General features: G+C 36.8%; 1 non-coding gene across 1 annotated transcript; it reads left to right on the top strand.

Annotated features, from left to right (window-relative positions):
* Positions 1–11,773: 11,773 nt before the first annotated feature.
* Positions 11,774–11,880, top strand: LOC136396456 (U6 spliceosomal RNA). Its single transcript, XR_010749743.1, has one exon. It is a non-coding gene; the product is annotated as a U6 spliceosomal RNA (small nuclear RNA).
* Positions 11,881–12,576: the final 696 nt, after the last annotated feature.

Below are 12,576 nucleotides of genomic sequence, written 5' to 3'. Positions count from 1 at the left end.
CTATAGTTTTTCTGTTCTCTATTTCATTTATTTCTGCTCTGATTTTTATTATCTCCTTTCTTCGGCTGGTTTTGGGTTGTCTTTGTTCTTCTTTTTCTAGTTCCTTAAGGTGTGAAGTTAAGTGGTTTACTTCTGATCTCTCTTGTTTGTTCATATAGGCCTGAAGTGATATGAACTTTCCTCTTATTACTGCTTTTGCTGCATCCCAGAGATTCTGATATGTCGTATTTTCATTTTCATTTGTCTGTATGTATCTTTTTGATCTCTGCGCTTATTTCTTCTTTGACCCATTCATTTTTTAGAAGTATGTTGTTTAGTTTCCACATTTTTGTGGCTTTTTCCCCCTCTTTTTTGCAGTTGAATTCTAGTTTCAAGGCTTTATGATCAGAAAATATGCTTGGTACAATTTCAATTTTTCTAAATTTGCTGATATTGTCTTTGTGACCCAACATATGGTCAATTCTTGAGAATGTTCCATGTACACTAGAGAAAAATGTATACTCTGTCGCTTTGGGATGAAGTGTCCTATAGATGTCTATCATATCCAGGTGTTCTAGTATTTCGTTTAAGGCCACTATATCTTTATTGATTCTCTGTTTGGATGACCGATCTAGAGCTGTCAGCGGAGTATTGAGGTCTCCAAGTATGATTGTATTTTTGTTAGTTTTTGTTTTAAGGTCAATAAGTAGCTGTCTTATATATTTTGGTGCTCCTTGGTTTGGTGCATATATATTAAGGATTGTTATGTCTTCTTGATTCAGTGTCCCCTTAATCATTATGAAGTGACCTTTTTTGTCTCTGAGTACTTTTTCTGTCTTGTAGTCAGCATTATCAGATATGAGTATTGCTACACCTGCTTTTTTTTGGGTGTTGTTTGCTTGGAGTATTGTTTTCCAGCCTTTCACTTTGAATTTGTTTTTATCCTTGTTGCTTAGATGTGTTTCTTGTAGGCAGGATATAGTTGGATTTTCTTTTTTAATCCATTCTGCTACTCTGTGTCTTTTTATTGGTAAGATTAATCCATTTACATTTAGTGTAATTATTGACACTTGTGGGTTCCCTACTGCCATTTTATAAATTGCTTTCTGTTAGTTTTGTATCTAGTTTGATTCTTCTCTTTTGTTTTTCTATCATTTGTTTCTGTTTGTTTGTGTTCCATACTTCTTTCCTCTGTTGCTACCTTTTTTAAGTCATGTGTTTTTGTGGTGGTTTTTTCTAGGGTGGTTACCATTAAGTAATGAAAAGGGTACCTACCATATTCATTGTAGTACCCTATCTTATAAGTATTTCTGCACTTCATCGTCCTTTGCTACTGTTAATCTCCATTCTCTCCCCCCTTTTTTTTTCCTTTGTTGTCACAGTTTAAGTTTGGTTTTATTGTGTTCTTGGTGGAGCTGTTACTTGTGGTGTTGTTTTCTTTTGTTCTTTGAATCTGGTTGGAAAACCCCCTTTAGTATTTCCTGGAGTGGGGGCTTTCTCTTGATAAATTCTCTCATCTTTTCTGTATTTGTGAATGTTTTTATATCTCCTTCATACTTGAAGGATAGCTTTGATGGGTATAGTATTCTTGGCTGAAAGTTCCTCCCTTTCAGGGCTTTAAATATTGGGGTCCACTCTCTTCTAGCTTGTAGAGTTTCTGCTGAGAAATCTGATGATAATCTAATAGGCCTTCCTTTATATGTTGTACTCTTCTTTTCCCTGGCTGCCTTGAGAATTTTTTCTTTGTCATTGGTTTGTGTCATCTTTATTATGATGTGCCTTGGAGTGGGTTTGTTGGGGTTAAGAAAACTCGGTGTTCTGTTTGCTTCTTGAATTTGAGGTTTTAGTTCTTTCCACAGGCTTGGGAAGTTCTCGTCTATTATTTGTTTGAGTATATTCTCCATTCCATTTTCTTTCTCTTCTCCCTCTGATATACCTATTATTCTTATGTTATTCTTTCTGATGGAGTCAGATAATTCCTGTAGGGCTTTCTCATTTTTTATTATTTTTGAGTCTCTTTCTTCTTCTCTCTGTTGTGCCTCAAGTTGTTTGTCTTCTATTTCACTAATCCTATCTTCAATCTGGGTTGTTCTGCTAGCTAAACTTGTTACCTCGTTTTTCAGCTCGTGAATTGAGTTTTTCATTTCTGTTTGATTTGTTTTTATAGTTTCAATTTCTTTGGTAATATATTCTTTGTGTTCATTGAGTTGTTTTCTGATCTCCCTATATTGCCTTTCTGTGTTTTCTTGTATATCTCTGAGTATTTTTAAGATTTCTATTTTAAATTCTCTGTCATTTAGCTCCAAGGCTTCCAATATGTTAAGTCTTTTCTCCATAGATTTTTCCACATCTATTTGTGTTACCGCTCTTTCTTTTGTATCCATAATATTCGATTTCCTCTATCTTATTGGCATCTGAGGGTGGTCTTGTTGATAGCACTAATTAGAATTAATAAAGAGTAAAAAGTTAAAAAAAAACAAAAAAAAACCAAAGGGTAAAACACCCCACAAAAAAAAGCAGTAATAATTTATTATTTCCCCCTTTTTTTTCTTTCTTCTCCTTCCCTCCTCTCCCCTCCTCAGGGAAATATCGTGCCCATAATGGAGGGCCTGGTTTGCGGTGAAGAGTTCAAGGGGTAAAAAAAAAGGGTAGTAGGGACCTACTAAATGCAAAAAAAAAAAAAAAAAGGAAGAAAATCTTAGACAAGCATAAGTTGATCTGCCTGCGGGTGATGGTCAACTAAGAGATATAATGAGAGGGATAAGAGGGAACCAGAAAAAAGGACAAAAAAAGGAATAATAAAGAAGAAAAAAATAAAAATAATAAGTAAAAATCTGTTGTATTAAGTGAAGCGAAGACCAAATACAATGGAGACCTTGGGTTGGGAGGACCCAAAATGCCACAAAAATAAACTAACAAGAAAAAAACAAAAACAAAAGCGAAAAAGAAAAATAAAGCCAAAAAAAACCTTGAGTCCCAAATTAACTAATTTGTTCGTGATTGAGGATTAAATGGGAGGAAAGTAAAATGAGAAAAGAAAAAATGAATAGAACGGAAAGAATTAGAAAAAGAGAAAAACGAAGGAAGAAATAAAAAAGGAAGAGAAAAAAACAAAATAAAGCAAAAAAAACCAAAAAAAAAAAAAAAAAAAAAAAGAGGAGAGAGTGAGAGTTAAGTGTCCTGGAGTATAACCCCAAAGGAGGGTGAGGATGAGAAAGAGAAATAAAATGTAACACTTATGGGTAGTGTAGTTCAAGAAAAGGGAAGCATAAGATGGGCAGAGAATAGAAGGACCGAGGTGGAGGAAATAAAGGCAATAAGATAGAAGAAACAAACAACAACAACAACAACAACAACAACAAAAAAATATTAGTGGAACAAGTTGTAAAGTCTGTGGATTTTTCTTGATTTTGAGATGTTAACTTCTTCCTTTTTCTTTTCTCTCCCTCTTCCTGGTCGGTGACTCTGTACACCAGGCTCTGCCCCTGTGTCACATTTAGGTAGGGATTTGCAGTTGATGGGATTCTATGGCAATGTCATATAATTGGCTTTAGTCTTGCTGGTAGTCAAGGCTTGTTGGCGTTTGCAGGGTCCAACGATGAGAGAGTTTGCTTTCGTGGATTCTCTCTCCTAGTCCCCCCTTCCTGAATTAGCAGCCTGGTGATCCAGCTATAAGGCTGCCACTGCTTCTGCCTGGGGAGTAAGAGGCTCAAAGAGCTGGGAAATCCCCACTCTATCCCCACTCAGTGCAAGGCTTTGGGAAGGGCTCTGGCAGTCAGGGCCTCCAGTGTAATCAGGCGGGGGTGGGAGTCAATTGTTGTCAAGGTGACTGTTCAGCGCCTAGCATTCAGTTGGACCTCTCAACCCAGGCTTTCCACACTTTGTAGCCTGTTTTGGCTGGTAAGAAGAGGCACTAGTCTCTGCTTGCGACTAGTGTGGTATAGATCTTATTATCTGCCTAGTCCTTCTTGTTAGTGTTTATCCCTGAATATGGAGGCTCTATCAATCAGAAGTTGCCCCCGCCCCTTTAGCGAGAGGCACTAAAAAATATCACGCCTCTTGTCTTGGGTCGGTGAACTGAGAGAGATCTTATCAATTAGAACTGAGGGTGCGCAGATTTCACGGGTTAAGTTAATTTTAGTAATTGGGTCGCAGCTGTGCTCCCGAAGGTATTTCAGGCTGCCTGCGCGCGCCCCTCCCCCAACGCTTGATTGTTAGCTTGAATGGCTGGGTGAGGTGCCCCGCCCGCGGAGAGAATCTCCCAAGTAGGGAATACCGCCCTGGGGCCTCTCCCGCTCCCCGTGCACGGGCCGCTGGGAACGTTAGCGGTGCTCGGTCTGCAATGCTCGGTCTGCAACTAGACCGGGCGCGCGCCAGCGGCTGCTCGCCGCTCCGGAGTGTGGGCGGTGCTCGCTCTGCAACCGACCCGGGCGCTGCTTGCGGAGGCTCGCGGCGGCGGCTGGCGGCGGCTCGCGGCTCCCGAGTGCAGGATGACTTACCACAGGCGCACTTCCTCGCGGCTTGAATGAACGTCCCTGCGGTAGCTTCCTCCACACCCTCGTCTCTCAGATTCAAGTGATAACAGTCCTTTTGCTTTCAGTTTGTGTGGAACTCTGTAATGCTCCGAAGATAAATTTTCCTGTTTCTAGTTGATAAATTTGTTGTGATTTTGGGGAGATCTGTCTGTCCTTGAAATTTATGCTTTGCTCAACATAATTTACCACATGATCTGTTGTTTCAATATTTATCTTCATAATATGTCACAAGTTATTTTTAAGAATACGACTAGATACCTGAGGACAGGAATCTCTCCCATTTCTAACACTTATTCTAGTGTTTTTATGGGGTAGACACTCTGACTCTATTTGTGAATGATGACACAAAACATGACAGATAACAAGATAGTTAAAGAAAGAAAGTTTGCTTTATGAAGTAAAATTTTTAGAAAGCCAAAATACTTTTCTAACACTGAGAGACTATGCATGTTTTATGTAATAAGTCATAAATACTCTCTAATGTACAAGTGCAACTATTCTTTATAAAATATTTTAGTTTATAAATGCTTTCAACACATATCTTATTTGATTTTCACTCACACAAATGCTCTTATACAAAAGAACAAAATAGAATAATATTTAGATTTCACTTGTGTTTGATAACTTTCACAAGATCAATAAAAATGTTAGTAGCAAAACAAACATAAATGCAAGACATATGATTCTAAAACATAAGTCGGTGTTTTTCCATTCAACTATACGTTCTTCTTTCATGCAAATATTATAATAAACTGATAACTGACATGAATACCAATTGTCCCATTACACTAAATTTCTTAAAAAATAAAGATGTTACAAGAAGGAATAATTTTATACATCTCATAGTGTTATCAGTGAAAATATGGTAATACTGTATTAGTCAGAGAGAGTAAATATTCTAATTGCAAAAGACGTCAAATCATAAGCACTTTAGTTAAATAACTACACTCAAAGAGCACTGGCTATTTAAATTCCTTTTTACAAGCATTTCATACATTTTGATAATTTATTATTAAAATGCCTTAGATTATTTTTTGAAGTTTTTATAAAAGCACATAATCATAGGATGTGCCTAATAGATAACAAAAGTAGTCCCAACATTTAGAAAAAGTTGTAGTATTCCAGATTACATTATTTTATGACTTATAATTTAAAATTTTATATTTTATAAAATATAACAATGATAATTTTATAATTATATTTTGCTGCAGCTTTGTAAGTGCTGGAATAAGACATAGACAATTTACTTTTCACAGCAAAGAAAAAATTAAATTATGGAACATCAGTAACTAAATGGGAGACTAAGGAATCTTGATTTATGTGTTTCATTGTTACTTTAGAAGTAACAAAGGAAAATGTTTGACATTAAAATGTAGCAGTCAGAATGCATCATCACAAAATATTAAAAACTGGAAATCAGAGAGGAAATAATTTTTAGTACTCATCCAAATACTTAAAGAGATTGAGAGAAACTCCAGAGTTCATTAGCCTAACTAGCAGAAGAGTCCTGCTAATGAAAGTGAATATAGACCAGAAACCCATTGTTTGATCCTGTGACAAACTGTAGCCATGTGACTCATAAAACTCCCTGTGGATTCCATGTTCCCCAAATCCTTTGATTGAATTGTAGATTGCAATATATATTTCTTTTAAAATTTATTTATTTATTTATTTATTTATTTATTTATTTATTTATTTATTTATTTTTAGAGAGGAGAGAAGGGGGGAGAGGAGCAGGAAGCATCCATCAACTCCCATATGTGCCTTGACTAGGCAAGCCCAGGGCTTCAAACCAGCAACCTCAGCATTCCAGGTTGATGTCCTACTTACTACATCACCACAGGTCAGACCAATACTTCTCTTTTAGAAAATGTACTTGTGTGGCCATAAGTCATCAACACCAAACTCTTTAACTTCTTGTTAATTAATACATTTGCAGTGACTTCCATAAAATAGTCTCTCTTGGATTTTTTTGCTAAGTCAACTTATTTTCCTCAAGAAACAGATATTTTCTTGAGTAAACTTTTGCAGCCAAGCTGTTTCTTAGAATCACTTGCTGAAGTGCACAGAAATGACATGAGAGCTGAAGAGACAGACTCATAAAATGGTCAGTGCTACAGGGAATCTAGATAAGACACTTCTTTCAGATGTTTGCTGGCACCACAAGACTCTCAAGGCTGCCAGTATGGCTGTTATGAATAATTTCTTAACTGCACATGGTGTTCTTCACTGCACTGTGTTCCCCATTTCAGAATCAAAGGTCTAGGCAGGAGCATCTGATTGGCCAAACCTGTAAGGAGGTGAGGAGGGTCAATTTCTCAAAAGTAGGAAGTGTGTTTGGAGGCTAAGCAGCCAGAAATGACAAATGTCCATGAAACTAAGGTAAATTTTCTGCTGTAAAGTGAGGGTAACTCTCAAGTATCTGGACTCTTAGGAAAAGCTGGGGGGCAACATTTTTTATATTTTTTCTTTTTTTTTTTTATAAAATGAGTGGTTCCCAGTAATAAAAAAGCTTTTAAATATTATCTAGTCTGATATATTTGACCAAGCTTCAGTTGGATATGGAAGGATAATAATGACAAAAAATTTCACTGATATAGAGTCTATTTTATTTTTTAGGTAGAATGATGGTGCTAAAACGCTTTTGCGAGAAAAGTATTTCTTGTATCGATCTTTCAGCTTTTTGTACTACTTTTATACCTATAGAGGAAATAGACCCAATTATTCTAAACATAATCATCTCTTCTAAATTATATCTATACATGACTTCTTAAAAATCATTTTCCAATTTAATTAGTCCAAGTTTGTTTAACAATTCATCATATGATGTACTCTTGTCTCAGTAGTCTTCCTTCTGCCATTGCCCTTTGACACACACAGACACACAAATGTACACAAACACACCACCACAGACACAGGTTCACACACACATGCAACAATCCAAACAAATACTACCACCCACCACACACGTATTCCTAATCACACACACACACACACACACACACATACATGCATTTGTGATACTGAGAAATGAAAACTGAATAAGGTCTGGTAAGTGAATGTTGCAGAGGGGGAAGGGTTAGTGTATGGCCAGTAGTCACAGCCATCACAGCCAGACACGTACAGGTAGGTTCCCATTAGATGCGGGCAGACAGAAAAGAAACTGCGGAGCCAAAAAATGGTGGGCCACCTCTTTATTCTAGCCTCGCACCATGCAGGTGAGTAAACACAAGCACAGGGCACCAAAACCCACTCACACATTCTTCGGTTCCACAACCAGGAGAATCTTTTCCCGGTTTTCCTAGAATCTAAGGCTCCCACTAGTTTCAGTCACCTCTAGTTCCCCATCTGCCAACATGGCTTTTTACTCTGCAAAACGAGCTTTTCTCTCCTTCTCTTCTATTTTGGTTTTCTTCTCTGCAGAAATAGCTTCTTTTTTTCTCCTTCTCCTCCTTTCTCTGAAAACATTTTGGTTCAAAAACCCCTCATCCAGCAACATTAGCATAACAATGGCCCTTCCCAAGAAGGATGATAATTAGCAATTTCACAGATCACATATCTGGGCAGCCATTTTTAACAATAAGTGAACAAACTTAAATTATCATATTTTACAAACTCATTTGGCCAACAGTTAGCATTCTATATTTGTATTGGTACCCCAAGATTACTTTTTTGGAGGTCATATAACACTATTCAGTCATATTGAGATTTTTCTGCATTTGTTTTCAAAGTGTGCCCTTGTGAAATTAGGTCTCTCCTTTTCATGGAATGATGTCTTTATCTCAGCCCAAGATGTGGGCTGAACTTGTGAATCAACTTTCCAATATGGGTAACACTTTGAGCGTGGATCCTGAGCCTATAACCCAACTTGGAAGCATTCTTTCTGCAAACATTGTTACCTGTAATTATGTTGTGTTAAGTATAATTTCCTGTGATGTCCTTTAAAATCTCTATCAGATGACATTATAGAAAATTCGATGAATGCACTTTGAAAATATAAATCCATAACATTTTGTGTAGGTGTTTTCAGCTCGTGGAGAGATATCAATATCCTTTCAAAGATTTAAAATATACATGTTTCTTTCATAGCCTAGAGGTCAAAGAACCTCTATCAAAATTTCCATAATTTATTTGATGTGAGAAGAGGCTTGGTCATTTTCTATCAAACACATTTATTCATACTAAATCCTATCCCTGAGCTCATATTATGTGGCTAGGGGAGAGTCATCTTGTCACCAAATTAATATTTCTTTGTGAAACTCCAAAGAAGAATGAGCATCTTCCCTTCATTTAGGGCCAGACAGATCTTGTAAAATAAGGAAAATTAAATATGTGTATTTATTCTTCACTTCTAAAAGGAAATATTTTCATATTTTTTAACCCAAGGATTTGTCATTCTGTCTTTTTTATTCTGTTTTTGATAAAGACATCATCCAGTTCAGAGACATATTTCTCTCCACTGTAAAAGTGTGTTATAAGAAATGGCTATTGACACTCCAGTTTGGGATTGGAGAGTATTAAGGATTGGTGGGGACTGTGGTAAACAGAAGAGTGCATTTTTGTTGTTGTTGTTGGAGAGCCATTACCTAGATTGAGCCAATTGTTATCATACAGGAATGTGAGCTCAGTGTTGCTAGATCTTTCAATTTTTTCGGAGGAAGCCAGAAATCTTTTTTTTTATGTGAAATTTCCCAGTTTCAAATGTTGGTAACATTTTAAAAAACTGCATAGGAGCCAAATAAAATATATCTGTTGGCTAGGTTTAGTTTGCGAGTTTGCCAGTTTGCAACCTCGATTATAGAGACCTGGAGTTGGAGCCCAGCAATACCAATCTGCTCAGTAATTGTTGTTCCCTGAGGACTTGTGGCTCTTAGCAGAAATAGAACCTTGATAAACCTTACTTGGCAGCCTGCCCTCATCTCTCCAGATTCCAAAGCTGGCAAGCCTATTATGCTTCCCAAGGGGGGGGGGGGTTCTCGCTGCATCACTTTAACTATTAACTTTCCCACCAGACCATGGATTCCTTAAGAGAAGGAAAAATCTTTATTCACACAAATTGTGTAGTAACTGAGGCATGTTAATGGCCATGAATAAGCCCCACTTTACCAAGAATTCTTCTATAATAACATTTCCAACATTTCTTTCCCCATGTTTTAAGAGAAGACTCTCTTGGAACACTGACTTCCTTCTTTTTTTTTTTTTTTCTGATGTAAGAGTGAAAATAATTTTTGATCTTTTGGTTAAGCAGTTCTCCTAATTAAGAAGAATTAATTCTTTGTTGTTAAGAGCATAGAATAGTGGAGAACAGAAACAAATTGATAAAATGTGTCAAGATCAAGTAATAGGTATTGAGCAGCTACGAAGTGCCCCAAAGCTATAGATGCAAAAGTAAGCATGCATGATTTTGACCAAAAAGCTGCTATGAATAAAATAATTTTTGTCAAAATTGGCACAGGGATGTCCACACAAAGGTTCCAGGACCTGACCCTCTTAGGTAGGAGGTGTCACAGTTGTGTTTCACTATGTGTCCCCTGAAGAAGCTCCAGGGACTGGCCTGAATGTGTTCCCCTGTCATTCCCAGATTCTCCCTTTTTCTATTTTCCAGATTTTCAAATTCCCCTATTCATGCCACTTTCATAAATCTCAGGGAGGATCTTGGACCATGTATATGATTTAACATAGCATTGAAAGAAGAAAGTTAATAAATGTCAAAAAGCTGCTTATATAATATAAGCTTTTAAGAATTATCATTTTGGATGGGTATCATTTTGGGAAAGCAATTCTAAAGTTACTGTAGTAGTAATAACTATTATTTATGAAGCAGGGACTATATATATGTTAGACATTATTCATGTACTTTGTTGAATCCTCACAAAAATGATCAAAGAATATTAGGGGAAATGAGACATAAAGAGGCTTACATATTTTGCTTAAAATTACCTTGTTGGTTAAGTGACTAAGCCTAGATTTGAATCTCACCCCCATGAAAATTCATCATACTACTAAGTCTCTTTTGTTGATGTCTAAAATAGTTGCACCCAGTGATTGCTATTTGAAGGGCATTTTACCAATCTCTCAGTTACCTCATATACTCATGGAGAAATTAAAAATAATTTGGTTACAAATAATTCTTTTTAACAGAAAGCTTAACAGTGGATTAAACAATATTGTAATTACTTTTTTCATTAGACACCAATTTGAGACAGAGACTAACATCAGAAGATCTGACAGGTAGTGTTCTTGGCAACATCATTTCAGAGAATGTTAAGAGAGCTGGAGTCTAGGTAGAGGAGGAGTTAGTTGAGGTTTATTGTCAATAAGACCTCAGTTGAGTTTGTGGGGAGCTCCAGATAGGAAGGTCCTCTAAGTTATCTTGTGTTGAGGGGAGACACTCAGGACTTTAACCCCCACATTAACCAGTTACTGCATAAGGCTTCCTCAGGAAGGGGACATATCCTTGGATTAGGTGGCATTCTTCACATTACACAGTTCTGGAAGAGGGATTGACAGCTCACAGACATCATCTCATAATCTTTCCAGAAGCTGGGAAAATAAATCCTGAAATCCTGGATGGGAGCTAGGTAGTCCAGTTAGCACTAACCACAAACAAGCATCTTGACTTTCTCTCATGTGACAAGAAGACTAGATATTAATGGTTGCCATGATGTGGGTTCAGCCATTCAATGAGGTCAAGACTTCTGCATGCCTATTTCTTTTGATCTTGATGACTGCAAGATGCCAACTCCAACTCTAGGGGTCAAGCTAAGAACAAGAGAGAAGGGATAATCATGGTTCTTTTTATCAATAAAAGTACGTCTTTCTCCAGACTTCCCGTATTAATTCTTATAGTCCAGAATTGGTCTGAGGGCTGGAAAGACTGGCAAATTTAGTATCTCTCTAAATGATGCAGGAGTATATTGATTGAATTAGGTTAATTTTCTGAGTCTGTAATGTTGTTGCTTCGTGAGGTTTACCAGTAAAGGAGAAGCAGAAAATTGCAGTGTTGTAAGCAAACACCAGTATTTCCCACAGGTCATTTTATTCTTAATCTAAAATCACATTGATCTTTAAGCAGAATGTGCTTTAGGCCAGACACAGACCATATGAAAAAACAAAAATTAAGTATATTTTTGATTCATTCATACCAGACGACTATTGTTGTATTGGCTGTTGTCATTGTTTCATTTGACAATCTATGGCAGAAGAGGTCAGTGCCCTTGACTCAGGTCAGGTATTGCATGTCTGAAAAACTCTTGTGTGTGCTCGCTTCGGCAGCACATATACTAAAATTGGAATGATACAGAGAAGATTAGCATGGCCCCTGCGCAAGGATGACACGCAAATTCATGAAGCGTCCCATAAAAGAAAAAAAAAAAAAGAAAAGGAAAAACTCCTGTGGTGCACCGGCAGTGTGCTGGAGTGCACTGGTGGAGAATCGCTGGCTTAAGTAATTATTATGAGAGTGTAGTCTACTTCATAAGCCAAACAGATAAAATATTAGAAATACCACCTTTTGACAAACTAATTATTTAAAAATAATACTTAATGCTTGTTACTTCACAGAGCAATTAACATGTTTCTGAATCAGCAAAATAAAACAGGTTATTTCAGAGGCTATTTAATTTGATGATTTCCCAACAGCCCAAATCTAAACATAAGTTTCAATGGCAAAAATTTGTTTAATTAGAAAACCTATCCAGAGAGAAACATATGTTTCATCTGTAGTTAGGAATTATCGATCTGCTATTAGGTTGGTGCAGAAAGCCAAGGGTTTTGCAAAAATTTCCACTGGCTGGTTGTTGTGTGTGATCCAGTGAAGGAACTATTTGAAAAAAATTCAATGGGAGAAGTCAATCACTTTTAAAAATGCTACTTGGGGGTTGTGTAGTTCAATCAGTGAGTGACATTTTTGTGTTATAGATGTGTTGCATTGGAGGTATGAGTGACTTGTCACAGATAAGTGGGGTGGTCTAAACCACAAAATCATTTGCAATAGTGACAATTGTCATATGGATTCTTAAGATGTGTGATGCTTTTTAAGATTCATTTTTAGTTTATATTA

This window comes from Saccopteryx leptura, chromosome 2 (assembly GCF_036850995.1).
Source record: "Saccopteryx leptura isolate mSacLep1 chromosome 2, mSacLep1_pri_phased_curated, whole genome shotgun sequence".
NCBI classification, from domain to species: Eukaryota; Metazoa; Chordata; class Mammalia; order Chiroptera; family Emballonuridae; genus Saccopteryx; species Saccopteryx leptura.
The sequence above is the reverse complement of the archived record's forward strand: the minus strand, read 5'-3'. Positions and strand labels throughout refer to the sequence as shown.